At 32.1% G+C, this 15,644-nt stretch overlaps 1 protein-coding gene across 1 annotated transcript in view; it reads right to left on the bottom strand.

Moving 5' to 3' along the window:
- LOC117172558 (ER membrane protein complex subunit 10) overlaps nucleotides 1-15,644 on the bottom strand; it is a 92,466-nt gene that overhangs the window by 2,046 nt on the left and 74,776 nt on the right. The window lies entirely within an intron of this gene.

Genomic DNA, 15,644 nt, shown 5'->3' with positions numbered 1-15,644 from the left:
ATTTCGAAGAGTGCGCGATCTTGACTCAAAATGAACTCTGAGTTGCGCTGAGTTAATTTTGAGAAACCGGTCAACCGTATCTAATCTGCGAACAATGAAAAAGGTCGTTCGGCTAGGCAAGCGACCGACCGCTGTGCTCCGCAACGGGAGGGGCTGGGCTGAATGAGCTCTTAGTTCTACAGAGTACGATTAAACCTCGCTTACCCAAGAACGACCGCATGTTTACTCAAGAAGAGTTTACCTGATTCTCCGAGAATGAGCACGTTTTTGTAAGAGTTGGAAGGATTTCTTATGATATGTTGGATCTTCGAAGATTTGCCTTGATTTCGAAGAATGAGTTCTGAGTTACAAATGACTCCATTCATTTCAGTAAATAGCCCCTCGGCTCAAAATTAGTACACGAATAGAGCAAGTTTCGTACAAAGAATTGGTGTCAGCCACTTTTCGGTAAAACAATACCTTATTCTGTTATAAATAATCATTATCAGATTCACGTTCTCAGCTTCTGATTATCATAGAATGTTGTAATAAAGGTGAGTATGATTTTAAAAATTAAACAAGAAAATCGCTTTATTTTAAAATATCAATTATTTATTATTGTTAAACTTGATACTTTATCATTGAAATATGTTCGCTCTTTATTACCGTGACGAAGGTCAAGTTTCCCGGACCCAGCTTGGGCTCGTCTTATATTTTTCGATGGTCATTGGTGTAGGCATTACAAGTTCTACGTGGTGCATTTTTAATGCAGTTCTATAATGTATACTCGGCGATACTATTATGCTATATTGAAATACAATTTGTTGAGAGTCATAATAATTAGAGCAATATATTACACCATTTGAGAAATACTACTAATATAATTAATAAATTAATAATAAATATAAATCTATTTATATGCAATAAAACAGTAATTAGTTTTGTATTAAATTGCACATTTTAATATAAATCGTGTACATAGAAATAATTACATTTACTAACATATTTGTACACGGAAGACAGTTGTATCTGAGGCAACCATAATTATAAGACAGTAGATCACGGTCAATCTTGGGTAGTAACTTCTTGCAAGTAAGTTACTGACAAGTCACGTTATTTATATCGTTTATAATAACTTCGTTACTATTTTGAAAAGTAACTTGTACCCTAAATTAGTTACGATTTTTTATGTAACTTGAAACTTCAAAAGTATTTACAACGAAGTTATTTTGTGTTTTTTGTACATGTCTTACTAGGAAAGATTTATTCAGTTTTGGAACAGAAAAGTAATCTCTGTCAGTTGAGGATTTATCAATTTTATAAAACATCGTATTTTTTGGTTTAAATAAACAATATAGTTGATTCTCTCTCTCTTAGTTTAAAATTTGGCGTTTTCGTTTGAAAATGTGTCTTTTTTGTGACAAAATCTATTTTTTCAGGTTGAAAATTCAACTGTTTTGGTAGATCATTAATATGATGTGGTTCAAGATTAAAGTATTTTGTTGGAGATTTGGCTTTTTCGGTTGAATTTAATTGTCATTGATTTTAAATTCAAACATTATTCATATGAAGAAATATAAACTGTAATATTTTGTGCTGATAATGCATCTGTTTTGATTGAAAATATGACCATAAACTCTTTCTATTTTGTGTCTATGATAATATATACTCTCTATGCATAAAGACAATTGGGAAGATAGTTATACAGGGTGGATACGCTGTGGCTTACATACATGGCGAATCGAATGCTACCCGAATTGCACTATAGCAGGGAAGAAGCCATTATACAGGGATATTTTCATATTTCGCGCCTTCAAAGTTGCATTTGGATCGCCTATTCGGTCAAGTCCGTACATCTTCGGATCAAGTTTAACATAGTGTCCATGGTTGCGTTCCAAACTTCAAATGGATACAAGTGTCAAAACAATATAGGTTATATTACATAGTAATTACAAATAATAAAAGTGTTTAATTGATAATAAAATGAGACATGTCAACTGAGAAGTAAACGTCAATTTTTTTTCTGTTCAATAACATTATGGAATATCTGCTAAGTGACAAATACTATAAAATAGTAATAACATTCTGCGCTTCCAGTGGGCGAAGAGTGAATTGTGTTTACCGCTTATTTACGGCCTAAAAACAGGTATGTTATGAATGGACAGGACACTATTTTGTCTTCACGAACCGCTTAAAACAACATTTTTATTAATCTTCAAAGAAAAAGTGTAAAACTCATTACACGATTTGAATATTTTGTCTACGCTCACACGGAATTTCAGTGAGCCCAGCTGCTGAAATAAAAATTTTCAAGTTTCAAAATTAGCTATAGTCTTTGTCCCTTTGTAAAATATCCCTGACCCTCGTCTTATTATCGCGGAATTGTTATTCAAGAACTGGAAGATATAGAAAAGTAAAAACATTTCGGAAAAGTTTTGGAAAACCTGAAAAAATCATGGAGCTTTGAAGAAGTGATATTTTTTTTACTTTGTAATACTTTTAAGTAGTTTTATTTTAATACTTCGCTGCAAATTTTGAATCAATTTTTTAATAATAAAAGTACAGATATTATATTTTATAATATATGAATTAAAATTGTTTAGCATACAAATTTTTTGAAAGGACGATAGCATTAACATCGCATGCAGGAAAATGTTCGAAAAATGGGAAAATGTGAATCAACTCTATTAATTTAGCAATATTACTTATCATTTTTAAAATAGTGGTATTATTAATTCTGAAATTATCGTTCTAGATGAACAGGATGGGATTGTTTTGTATCTTTTGCCAACCCTTGTGAAACCCAAGCATCCAGATCGTTCAAAACAACCTGTAGAGACAGCTCAGACAGTAGATGATATACCCCAATCCAAAATAAGAAAACTTTCTAAGGACAAGCATAAGTCAGCAAGGCCATCAGAAGCTGAAGTACAAGAAGCGCTTTTTATCGTCGTTTCTGCAAGTAACAATTTTTTTTTATAAGGGTGTCTACTTGACTTGGAAGCCATGGAGATTTTGAGATCAATAAATGATAGTAAATTCATCATTTAGCCGCAAATTTTTGTAGTTCTTAATAGAAAAAAACTACGTCATTACTTAAATACCACTTCATATCTAACATGCTAATAGTAAGCACTTAAAACTATCCAATTTGTGCAGGAACTTTAAACTATTTAAACTTAGAATAAAATAATTTAGAATTTTCCAATCTAAAATAGTGAAATTTACAGTCTCAAACTGCATTTCCAGGATGTCTACAAGATGGACTATTTTTAATTATAGGTCATTTCCCAGATCTCTTGCAATCAATTTTTTTTCTTGGTCATTTTAGAAGAGTTCAAAAGAGTTTATTGATTTCAATAGATTTTCAAACATTTCAAGAGATTTTTAAACATTTTAAATTATTTCAATGATTTCTGATTTGGGACAGGGTATGTTGGAAAAGAAAGACAACTCTGAATTTGGGCCGGAATTTTTGCAAATTTTCGTTCCGTGTCAAAAGTTATCTGTCCCAAGTCAAACAATAATTCTTTACGAAAATTCCCTCTTTTAAACTCGAAAATAAAATTCTTTATGGAAAGGCCCTGTTCCAAAGCCAAAATTGTAATTTATTATTGGAATTCCCTGTTTGAAATTCAAAATTATGATTCTTTATATAAATTCCCCAACACAAAGCCTAATTTATACTTATTCAAAATCAAATTTCTTTCAAAAACTTCCCTGTTGCGAATCAGAATTTTATTTATTTACAACATTTTTACTATGATTTAGAAAGTTAGTAACACCCTTTTTCTAAACTTTGAATGAGGAAAGTTTTAAATTCTGGAAAATTTTTATTCGTAAAGAAGGATTTTTAAATATAAACATATTCTAATTTAGAACAAGGAATTTTTCAAATCTTCCAAGAAAGAATTATAATTCTTTGCGAAGTTCTCTGTTCCAAAGACAAAGTTATAATTCTTTACGGGAATTAAAAAAAAATTCTTTTTATTTATTCCTCGTCCAAGCTCAGAATTATATTCCATTTAAAAAGCTTCCTGTACCCAGCTACAATTACATTAGCTGATAAAATTCTCTGCTACAAGTTAGAATTACACTTATTTATAGAAGTTTATGTTACAACTGACAAATTTAGTAACTCTTTTTTTCTAAAATTTGGCAGAGGAAAGTTTCAAATTCTTGCAAATTTTTATTTGTAAAAAAAATAATTTTTTAATTCAAAGACATTCTAATTTAGATCAGGGAAGTTTCAAAGTCTGACGAATTCCGATTTGTAATAGTGATTTTTTTCGTAAATTTAATCTTGATTAATCAGAATTAAAATTATTTTTTAACATTTCCTGTTCCATGTAAAAAATTACCTTGTTCAAGAAAAAACTATTATTCTTAACGAAATTCCCTGTTTTAAAGACCAAATTATAATTCTAAACTAAATTTCCTGGTCTAAAGTTAGCTTGAAATGAAAATGATTAATCTTAACCGAAATTGTTAGTTCTAGCTCAGAATTATAATTATAATTCTTTTAGAAGTTTTTCTGTTTCAAAGTAGAAATTCTAATTCTTTGCTGAAATTTTCTGTTTCAAGTTCAAAATTACGAAATTCCCTGTTCAAGAATCAAAATTAGAATTTTTTACGTGAATTCTCAGTCCTCATTATCAAATTTTTATTTCGCCACTGACGTTTCCTGTTCCGATTTCCAGGGCAGATAGATACTCTGATTTTGTCTGAAATTAAATAATTTTAAATTGGTAGTGTTTTAAAGTTCTTCTTGGAGACGTAAAAGACTTGTTATTAGTAACGAAATATAAAGTACGTTACGTTGACATAATGAAAATATTATATAAATATTCCTTACAGGCGGCAGAAGAGATGGATAATGCTGTAATGAGGCATGGTTCAGGCTGGATAATGCTGTAATGGGATCTTTACAGAAAATCGAAGCATCGTACGTCTACGTCGATACGAATATTAAATATAAGGTTATGCGAGTCCTATGCATGGGATTGACTTAGCGTACAAGATTTTTTTCGCCCTTGACATCGAATACCCGCCTGACGCGGTTCATGTATGGCCATTCATACAAAATGTTGGATTTGATATGAAAAATTTGACAGATATACTCGGAGGTAGCGTTAATACTCTTATTGGCTGAAATATTTTTTTTTTCTCTAATTTGCAGTATTTTAAATTTTGTTAACTACTTTTTAAACTCACTGCAGTATTTTAGGCTTTAATTTTGTTTTGTAAAATACAATGGCTATATGCTCTGTTTGTAAGATACTACTAGCCGTTTATTTACTATTATGATGGGCCGGGGAAGAAAAAAAATGGACCAAACAAATTATTCAACGTTAAAAATCTTTTTGTAAGACGAAAATCAATCATTTTATCATATATTTATTTAAGCTAGCTTTACTCCACTTCCATTATAAGGATATTTTCATATCAAGTATCATTTAAAAATATGTAAATTCTTAAATAAATTATTTAGAACTTGACTTTGAAAAAAGAGCTGTTTACCATTATTTTTAATTTGGTTTTAAAATATGCGTGATGTCAACAAGTTTAACCTATTTCTAAGCAGATGCTTTAAATCTTACATCTAATTTTTTCTTTTTCTGCGCATTCTCAGCGTTCAATGTGCATAACTCGCGATCTAGATTAACCGTATTAACCATTTTTGTGTTTCAAACAGAGCTTTATTATGTATAAGATACTTAAATGTGAATAAAATTTGAAGAAAAAAGTAAGTTAAAAGAATGATTAATTTTCCTAAAAATAGTATTAGTTTATAATATACTTTAATTCTTTTAGCACCCTGATTACTTTAATTCTTTTAGCACCCTGATTACTTTAATTTCTTTGAATAGCCTGTTTGTGAACCTAAAATATCAAATATTTTTAAATAAACACAAAACGAGATAAAGTTGTTTCCACGTCTGGATAGGATAATTCTAGTTTGAATAAATGGAATACATTTATGTGTTATTTAAAACAATTTCTATTTTGAAATCAATTTTCGCCATGGTAAAATCACCGTTACCGATAAAGAATATTTAATTTATATGAAAAAAATATCTGCATAAAGAAAACTTTGTCTTACTTTAACGAATATTCATAGTTTAAAACAAAAATTGTTGTAAATTAAATAAAAATGTAGTGAGTTCATTCAACTTGAATCCTCTTCTTAGGATGTTTGAACTTCATAGCTTCTTTTGCTGTGATACATTTACGTTGAGGCGCTGATACAAGGATGCATCGTATATTATAATATAACAATATAATAGATCTATTTTAATGTTCTGTGTACTATACAATCATCGTTATTCCTGTTTCTTTTTAACTCATTTTTGCCCGCAACTTATTAACTTATTTTTACTCTGATGACTTTTTAAACACGGTTTTTCTATCAGCCCCTTAATATAAAGATTAGTGGAAGGATACACGAATCCATTAATAAATTGCAGTGCAGAAATCACATGTAGCTAAATTAACTTTCATTACTTCATTGTATATACCACATTAAAAAAATAACAGTGCGTTAATTTGTTATCATTAGCCGATAGTAGTTACTGGCCATTCTAATAACAATAATGTACAACTTAATTATGAATCTTATTTTTATATAATAAACCATCAAGTAGCGTCGTGCACACGAAACATATGCGTTATAGGACTAGTTACTAAACTGGTTAAGTACACATTCAAGGAGCGTTCAACTCCCTCTACTCCCCACTCTACATTCATGGGTTGTTATTTCAGGCACACAACCCACGTGGTATCGGTCATTATTTTTGGATGGCTAAACTCCATATACTTTCTGTACGGTATTCATTTATACTATGGGCCTGTCGTACATTACAGAACTTTCAATCTCGATTTTTTTTACAACGCCAGTTTAGTAATGAGTTACTAGACTATCAGCAGTGTAGACCTAATTTTTGATTTCCATTTTGCTCCGTGTAGAGAAAAAGGTTCATAGTAGAAGCTTCCATTCCAAGAACATCATTTTTTTTAGAAAAATGGACTACTTCAAACAATAAAAAAATACTGCATTTCAATCAGAAAATACGAATATTTTGTTACATTTTTGGGCATAAATAAATGTTAAAATAGGGGAGCGGTAGGTAATGTGGCGCACATGTTATAAAAAAACTCCATTAAAAGTTAAATATGTTGAAACTGTAGTAAAATAATAAAGAGCACGTAAATCAATATCTTATCTACCCTATGCGTATGATTATTATTAGTTTCACAAAAAGTGCGCCTGCGCCAAGTTATCCTTCCTGGTTGGCTAATGTAGCGCACTCTTAGTGCAATTTCGGAAAGGGAAGTAAAAGTTGTTTACTGAGTTCAATGAAATTAATTTTGGGTAAATGATGAGTTTAAATATATACTTATAAATTGTGTGCAACTCGAAATTTATACATTATATTTTTTTCATCCGGAGAAATGCTACTGTATTTTTTGACTACTTTTTGCTTACTTTAAAAATACACACATAACATCCAAAAATAAATTTCCATAATAAGAATTGAGTGATTAGCTATATTGAGCAAATTTTTTCACTATAAAATAAAAATAAAATATAAAAATAAATATAAATAAAATAAAAAATAAAAAAATAATAATAAAATAAAAATAAATATAAAATTACAATACAGTAAATACCTCTTGTTATAAATCAATCAATTTCTCTAAATGAGCGTGCGCCACATTAACCGTCGCGCCACGTTACCCGCCGCTCCCCTAATTTACATTTGTTTAAACCATTAAAAATTGTTTAAAAAGTCATGGCAAACATTCAAATTTACCATTAGTAATTATTTGTATGAAAAAGACGACGGAAATTGCTCAAAAGTAACAATAATACGTAAAAATGTATTTTTTTTATTTTTTGGTCATATTTGGGGCTCTGCGGGGAGGGTGAGGGTGGTTTTGAAATAAACGTTATTAGCACGGTTTTACTTCGTAGAAACTCCTCTACAATCCCTAGAAAGTTTGGCACGTCCAGATGAAACCCTAGAACATGAGTTCAATTTTTCGAAAATTCAACATTTCCCCATGTTAATTAAATGGGATTTTCAAGTGCCCGGTGGCACGTGTTAATATTCCAATTTCGAAAAAAAAAAGAAATTACGAATTTTCTTTCTCTAGAAACGGAAACTTAGGGGGGGGGGGGGGGGGGGGGGGGGGGGGGGGGGTCTTGTCTTGTAGCTTGAAAAGTGTATATATAAATATATATATTTATTTATTATTAATTTATTCATTATATTATTAGTATTTCTCAACTGTTGTAATATATTGCTCTAATTGTTATGAGGCTCAACAATTTGTATTTCAAAATAACATAATAGTATCTCCGAGTATTCATTATAGAACTGCATTAAAAATGCACCACGAAGAATTTGTAATGCCTACACCAATGACCATCGAAAAATATGAAACGACCCCAAGCTGCGTCCGGGAAACTTGACTTTCGTCAAGGTAATAAAGAGCGAACATATTTCAACGAATAAATATAAAGTTTAGAAATAATAAATGGTGGATTTTTTTAAGTAAAGCGATTTTCTTATTTAATTTTTATAATCATATTCACCTTTATTACAACTTTCTACGATAATCAGAAGCTGAGAACGTTACTCTGATTATGATTATTTATAGCAAAATAAGTTATTGTTTTACCTGAAAGTGGCTGACGCCAATTCTTTGCACAAGATTTACTCTATTCGTGTCCTAATTTTGAGCATATCTTCTTTTGAATTGCTAAAGATACAGCAGGTGAAAGAAACAATGGGGAAAAAGAAGGGAAAATGCGAATAACTTGGTAAATATTAATATATTGATAAAATACTTCTTATTAATCTTGGAGTATACCTGTAATAGAGTACATTTTGTCTTCTAATAATTTTCGAAAAAATGACTGGTAAAGAGAAACGGCTTTTTATTTTTATGGTATTTCTTTAATCGATGTTTTCTCTAAATGTATCAATTTGATAAAAAAATGATATAATAATGAAAATATGCATCTGTGGCAGTGGGCCAAATTTTGTTTGAAACTTTTTCTTGTAAAATTTATTTCAAGAAATTTCACCTGAATGTCCGGCGACTTCGAAGCCGCCTGACAACACTTTTGCACCAAGGAAAGTGCCTGACAATGCGCAGGTGCTATTTCTAATGGCAGCCCCTACATGTACACCGATTTTCAACCTTATCAGAGTCACATTAGTTAAATGTCAAAAATTGACACCTTTAGCAGGTCGTCAACGGTAAATGCATCCACTCCGACTTGTAAGGCGCCCATTATTACGTTCCTCATCATCAGGCGAACATCTCAGGTCTGTATCACGTTGCCATTTACGTTGTGAGCCCACGGTCTATAGGGTTATATATAGCATTTTCGAAGTTGGTACTTCGAAAAACCACTTTTCGAGAAAAATTCATCTAAAGCTGGTATTCACAAGGCAGTTCAATTAAAATTATTTTGCAAAACTTTTAGCAACATTCGATAGAGAACTGTAAAAGCAATTCACAGGGACTTTTATTTTTACAAACTCGAAATTGACAGGACGAAAATTATCAAGTTTGCTGACAAAAGTCAGTAAATAGAACCGTGACAAAAGACACCAAATTTTAAAAAGAGTCAGTGCTGAATTACATTTTGATGCGTTAGGTTTAATCAGCCTTATATCTGTATAACTGGTCTAGAGGAACGTTAATACTTTTTTGAGTTTTTTTAAATTTAATTGGGTTAAAATCTACAATAAGTTTCTAATTAAGAAATGTTTGCCACTCTTAATAAGGTTTGTGATTGTTGAGAATTTATTCCTGACTGTCTGTCGCTCGAGAGTTTCCGATAGCGAGTGTGAGGCCGCCGTGTTGTTGCTCGCTCACTCAGTTGGCTAGGCGATATCCAGCTTTCTCTGTTCAGTTTCGTTTCGACCTTCGTCCCGGGCACTCTTGACCTTTTTTGTGACCAAGTTCAACACGTTCCATTATTTACAGTGACACTAATTATTGGTTTGAGTTACGACCATTGTGTCTCGGTCTAGTTTTGACTCTCACGAGAAAGTTCTTGGAAGAAGCTGAATTGAGACACAAGTCTCATGCGTGCTGTGCTCTAGATTTGAGGTTTCTAGTGTTTTCCATTTCTGTATTATAGTCAAGTAAGTGAAATAATGATAAAGTTTTGTTGCCTTTTTGTTGCCCTTCTGGTATTGTGTGAAAGAGCCCGACGGATGACATAGACCTCTTGTAGCGTGGGGATCGACCTCTAAGTGAGGGGTCATGGCCCTACCTTCTGGTGCCTACATTGGTGCTAAATTTTTTAAACGAACAATTTTTTGTTTTGTATTTATGATTTGCACTCAGCACATTAGACAAGCACCCTCGACATATGCTATTCGCAGGAATGCTAGTCTCATGTGAAGTCAGAATATGGTGATGAACGGAGAAAGAGAGACGGTGCTCACTAACTGTTCATCCATGCGTAAAATAGCAACGTAGTGACAAAGGGGAAGTTCGCTTATACTCACGCGCATATAATGCATAATATTAGAAAATAATTCACACCCTACTGACTTTTTACGTTTGGATTTCCCTTGAGATAAGCTAAAGGAAATACCCGAAATCGTGCTTATCTTAAGAGTTGAGTGTATTTGCGTTTGGTAACCAACCAGGGTAAGTCATGGGCGCTGTGGAGGTGTCTCGTTCCGCTGGTTCTCTGGCCCTACGACCAGAAATGTACTGTCTGAATAGCAGGACGGCCTTCTATCTATAAGATATCTGTCATGGAGGGTCAAAGTTCCAGCGGATAGCTTACAGCTGGCTAGTGCAATAAGCACACTTATTATACTTTTCTTCCGAACATACAATATACCCACTTCCGATTACTTCCATGACATGACTATAGTGAATAGGGTAGACCGTGAAAGGATCAACCGACAGAAAAATAGCGACTTTGCACATAACATTGCTATTCCTTAATCATTATAATCCTAAAATCTTGGTCTCCTGGAACTAGCTGAGGCATCACAATCAGGGCAAGAGAAGCAGAAGAAAGTTGACAAACGCTTCGATAATAACTCTAGTATAAAGTTGTTCAATAATACGATTAAACTCTAAACTACGAAGAATGTTAACTAACAAGAAGTCATACCACTGTTTATAGTCATCGCTTGTATATTGAGAATACACTATACAAATTTTAAGCATTTTTATCAACAAACGGTCAAATAATCGCGAGTTGTGTTTTACAAAACATCGATTTTTGATCGGAACGTTTTTTAAGTTTTTATTGTTTACCTTAAGTAATAATTATCGAATAAAAAAGTTTCATAAGAAAAATTAGTCTGCCGCGTCAAGCTGAATACGAATGTATATTTTATTTTACGTTACGACCACTTTTTTTAATCGATTGATTTTCCCGGCTGGACAATACTTTTACGCAATTTCGAGCGCTTGTCGAGTTGTTGCATCCGTCATCGCAATTTCATGTTAATGTGAAGTGACATGCAAAACGATTGGATCGATTTCCCTAACAAGAATTGATTAGATATGCGCCCGTATGTAAAATAAAATCTTTATCATTTTCATGCTTAAAAATAGAACAATTTAAAATTATCGACCTTCAAAATTAAATAATCCCCAAAAAGCGTTAAGGAAAGAATGATATCAGATTGAAGATATTCCAAATAGAACCTCCTATTTATATTTCGAAACTATAATTAGAAATTCGACACTTTTAAATACTTAAATTTGACACAAAATAATTACGTAGGGTTACAAATATCGGTCAATTTTTTGACCTGAGAAGCCAAGAGTGTTTTTTTACGTCTTTTTGTGCCCTTAACTCAGCCACTTTTAGCAACTTTTGAACATAAATTGTCATTTTATTTGAATACATACAAAAAATGAAAAAAAAATTGCCGAAAAACGGTGACATTTATACTGCTTTGCGCACGTTTCACGTATTACAGACCAAAAGTAATCGATGAGCATTCCCTCATCTCAAAAACCTTTGTAGTTTTTCTCAATTCTCTGTAAACCTTGGTCTTGCTCGTCGTATCGTATTCGAATGCCCATTCTACGATTATTTTTCAAATAACCTGCAAGAACTCGCCTGCAATCGTCATTTTTTCTTTTACCGAAGAAGTTTTGAACGACTCTCTTAAATAATGCTTATGCAACTGATTCTGTGGCCGATAAAAGTTTGGTAAAGTTGTCGTCGTTTATCAATTTTCTAATGTGTGATTCATTAAAAGTTCCCTCTTTGATTTTTGCGTAAGAAATTTTGAAGGAAGGCTTGATCAGATCCTGATGTAGCAATGCTACCAGCAATGTTGCCAGCAATGTTGCCCGTATTGCTACTGCAGTATCTAATCAAGCTGTTCTCCAAAATTTCCTACGCAAGATTCAAAGAGGGAACTTTTGACAAACCACATATAAGAAAATTGATAACCGACTAAATTACAAAAACTTTTTCAGCCACAGAAGTAGCTGCATAGACATCATTCAATAGAGTCTGTCGAAACTTCTTCGGTAAAATAAAAAGTGACGATTGCAGGCGAATTCTCGCGGATAATTTAAGAAATTATAGTCAAATGGGAATTCGAATGTCGTTAGGAATCCATTTTCTATATTACCATCCATATTTCTTCCCTGGCAGCTTGGGTGATACGAGCGACGAGCAAGGAAAGCGACTTGAGAAAAACTACGAAGATTTTTAAGATGAGGGAATGCTCAGCAATTATTTTTGGTCCCTAATGCGTGAAACTGACCCAAATAAATACGAATGTCTTAGTTTCTCTACACTTTCTTATTTATTTTCGGTATTTATTCAAACAAAATGATAATGCATGTTCAAAAATTGCAAAAAAAAGGACGGAATCATTTATCTCATAAACCTGACCTGATAGCGAAAAACGGACATGGGATTCGTAATCAGCGCCGATAATTACCTTGAAGACCCCTTTTGGCTCTCGGTTCCAAAACCGTGTAAACCTGTGTTATGAATGTTTGAAATTAAAGTTATATGATTAATGGAATAGTTAAGAATGAACACTTTCTATATTTAAGCCTTCAAAATAAAAAATTGAATTTTTGGTCTTAAAAATAACCATTTAAGGATTAGGTACCCTAATAGCACGGAATGTTCCTGAAATGTGTAAAAAGTCCGACGCTTTGGAACGTTCCACTGAAACGTACCAAACATAAATTACTGTTCTTCTTCTTGTTATTATCAATGAATATCATGTAAGCCGTAAGTGATAGGCAGTACTCAAAGCTCAAAAATGACATCCATTTTTACCTTTCTCTTACGGTTTACGAAATAATTGTTTTTGAAAATAACAATAATGGAAGGTTCTCCTAAGGTGCCAGTAGAACGTTAATGGAACGTTCCAAGCAGTGGACATTTCATACGTTCTGGGAACGTTCCGTGCTGTTAGGGTATTGGTCTCCAGATTATGCCAACCTCCAACAAGTCCCATTACGGCAAGTTAAATTGGCGGAAAACACCTTGGTGGAAAGTCACATATGTTACATTCAGGAAAAAATTGTAATGCACAAGGAAGTCGTAACGATGCACGGATTACATTAGCGGTGAGTCACAGGCTTCTCTTCTATTTCCAGCAATGTTACTGAAAGTCAACCTGACCTGCTGCTAAGGTTCTTGCCACAAATTAGATTTGACGCAAATGTGACTTGCCGTAATGTGACTTGCTGAGTTAGCATAATCCGAACGCAACCAATGCGAACAAAATAACTTGAATTGTGGTTGATATAATTAAGTTTTCATGAAACATGGAATATATTTAAGTAATGAATAGTTTACACTTTGTCCATCTAACTGTTCTAATTTCTTCTCGTTTCCATAAAATTAAAAAAATTGTACCACAATATGTAAGGTTTTAATTATTAATTGAATAAATATTAAATGTTATCAATTCAACATTTCCAACTCAAACATCAGAATTTGTAAAGAACTCAAATCAAACTTATTCGAAATTTAATAATTTCATGTCATATCAAGTTTTCTTTACATTGATTGAATACACTTTTGACTAAAATGACAAGTTTTCCAATAAAAAAATAAATTAAAAGACATTTTCCATTCATTCAAGGTCTGAAAAAACTCTTCGTCATTTCCCTGACTATCAGTAAACCTGTAACTGAAGCATCGGCTCAAACAACGTTTATCAATACATATTTTGACTCATTGGAATATATGTTACATAGTTCTTTTGATTCAGAAATCTGACCGCGGTAGGGCTGAAGTTTAAATTTAAATACTGGGTTATGTCATTGATTATAAGTATACATTTCATATCAGATGACAAGGCTATTGTCTCTTATAAGACCATACACTTTTTACCATTTTAATCGCAGTTCTTATTTACTGCAGATGCTAAGACTATCACCATAATTATCATTAACAGAAGTCTTTTATTTTTTGTTTGGAGTTGCTATAAGTTTCCGCGAAGACTTTAGCTGCTTTATTATTCATATGATACCACAAAAGAATATTAATTTGACTTTTTCTTCCTATGCTCAATTTATCAGATAACAAGAGTGTGAAAGACGTTTTTCAAGCCAACCTTGTTAATTTCGTCTACTTCGTAACGCAGTATTTAAATTTAAACGTCAAAATCGGTCAAAAACTTCATCGATTTCAGTATCGTCAGAAATCTCAGGACCTACAAGTAGTAGTTGTATTTGAATAAAACTTGAGGAAATCATAGTATTATATAAGAAATGTTGTGCCCAAAGGATTTTTTAATTTTTTCTATCACGGGAGTTACGCTATGTCGAATTTTGCTATCACATTTGATTGAATTATCGATATTTCTGAAACTATTGAACGATTTCTAATGAAAATTGGAGTTATTGTAGCCAAAAGTATAGGCATGAATATCATAATATAAAAGAAAAAAAGTTTTCTAGGTAGCAAGCCAAATAGAACATTTTTAATTTGGTATAAATGCAATTTCGTAAAATTGTGCTTCGATTTGCAGTTATTAGGAAATCCGGAAACGTACTTAAAGATAAGTAATTCATAGCAATTCATTATAATTTTACGATAAAAAAAATTTTTTAAAATAAATTTAAACCTACAAACTAAAAATAACGCCGAGATTTTGAACCGGGAGGGGGGGGGGGACTCGCTTTTTTACTGTAAATTCAAATATGTAGGCCTAAAATACACACAAAAAGATGTGTGTGTGTGTGTATGGATATGTGTGCATACTTATTCTTTTTAGTCGCGACGCCTACAATGAAATTTGTTGTTAATGGTTCTTTTTTTGTCAAAAATTGTATTACTTGGCTCAAAACTGAATCATTTTCTGCAAAATTCGACAATTCTGTCAACATTCATCCTTTTCGTTTAAAAATTCTTTTTATTCGGTGGAAAATCAATTCTTTTGATTAGGGGTGCAAATGTCTGGTTGAAAATTGATCTGTTTTAGTTGGTTGACATCTTCTTTTCAAGTTAAAATCTATCTATAATGTTGAAAATTCAACTGTTTTATAGAAAATACCTGTTTTTGGCTTTGATTCGGATTTGAATATTCCTAGAAAATTTGTCTTTTTTGGTTTTTTTTATTTTTTTTTCTGGATTTACATTTTATATTTCTTCAATTTTGCACATTTGGAATTGAAATTTT

The sequence above is a fragment of the Belonocnema kinseyi genome, chromosome 5 (assembly GCF_010883055.1).
Source record: "Belonocnema kinseyi isolate 2016_QV_RU_SX_M_011 chromosome 5, B_treatae_v1, whole genome shotgun sequence".
NCBI lineage: Eukaryota > Metazoa > Arthropoda > Insecta > Hymenoptera > Cynipidae > Belonocnema > Belonocnema kinseyi.
Note: the sequence above shows the minus strand (reverse complement) of the source record. Positions and strands in the feature narration are given on the sequence as shown.